The following is a 1,569-nucleotide window of genomic DNA, read 5'->3' on the forward strand; positions in this document are numbered from 1 at the left end:
CAAGAATTTGCTACGCTCCAAACACCCGGAGCGGTCTGACGACTGGATTACACATGAACAAACCAGGAGTTTCGCCAGCTGGTTGCAGACACGTACCATGCATGACACCTCTATTGAAGATGACTTGTACTTGCTGTCCCAGTTACCATCTTCGAATATAATGACTTTCAAAGGGTACGAGATAAATCGTAATACATTTTGCACGATCGCCCAAGATAAAAAGAGCACCAACCAAAACAGTGGTGTCCGCTTTGATGCAGAAACCAAGACAGGAAAGGAAACATATTATGGTTATATACAGGACATATGGGAACTTGACTATCGACGTGGTTTGAAGGTCCCTTTGTTTCGGTGCAAATGGGTCAATATGACACGAGGCGGGGTAACAGAAGACCCGCAGTATGGAATGACAACAGTGGATCTCAACAATCTTGCATATGTAGACGAACCATTCGTCTTAGCCAATGATGTGGCACATGTTTTCTATGTGAAGGACATGTCTACCAAGCCAAGAAAAAGAAAAGATAAGGAAGCGAATGCATCATACGATGAGCCAAAGCGGCACATAGTTCTTTCTGGGAAGAGAAACATCGTGGGAGTGGATGACAAGACAGACATGTCAGAAGATTATGAAAAGTTTGATGAAATTGCTCCATTCACAGTGAATATTGACCCGAGCATCCCGTTAAATGATGAAGATTTTCCATGGTTACGGCGCAAAGGGACACACACGAAGAAAAAGTTTCACACCCAAAGATCTGGGATGTGATCGGCTTCACTATCATCACTTTCTTCTGTGTTTCACACCCACGAGGGAATCTCTGTAATAGTTAGGGTAGTTATGTGTTTTGGCATTTGAAACGCGAAGAAATTTTATGTGCAAACAAATTCTTTCATGCCTTTACTGATTTTTAAAGTTAAGTTATTCACACACTAGTGATTCACACTAATTTCAAATAATTCAAAATTTAAACTATTCAAATTTGAAAACTACGGGCACTAACAGAAAGATTGTAATTTTTTGTACCTAAAGCAAAAATATTCACAAAGAAACTCTAAATACACAAAAAACCAACTCAAAAATAAATAAAGCAAAAAAAATAAAAAAGCCCGCCTACTGGGCCAGAGCGGCCTGCATACGACTAGAAACCCAACCTATTGTTGGGCCAGGATGTAGGCCCGCAGAGGCCCAGTAGGCCCACAGGGCAGCACCGAACATGTAGGCCCAGTAGGCCTGCTTTGGAGAGGAGCTCGAGAGAGCTACCGCATGGCCGGTTCTTGGGAGGACCTGGAAGCCGCATTCCTCGACAACTTCCAGGGCACTTACGTGCGACCGCCGGATGCCGACGACTTAAGACACATAATTCAGCAGCCAGAAGAATCGGCCAGACAATTCTGGACACGGTTCCTAACAAAGAAAAACCAGATAGTCGACTGTCCGGACACAGAGGCCCTAGCAGCCTTCAAGCATAACATCCGCGACGAGTGGCTTGCTCGGCACCTGGGACAGGAAAAGCCGAAATCCATGGCAGCCCTCACGACACTCATGACCCGCTTTTGCACGGGAGA

The sequence above is a fragment of the Triticum urartu genome, chromosome 5A (assembly GCF_056163025.1).
Source record: "Triticum urartu cultivar PI428250 chromosome 5A, HENAU_Tu73, whole genome shotgun sequence".
In the NCBI taxonomy this organism is placed as follows: Eukaryota; Viridiplantae; Streptophyta; class Magnoliopsida; order Poales; family Poaceae; genus Triticum; species Triticum urartu.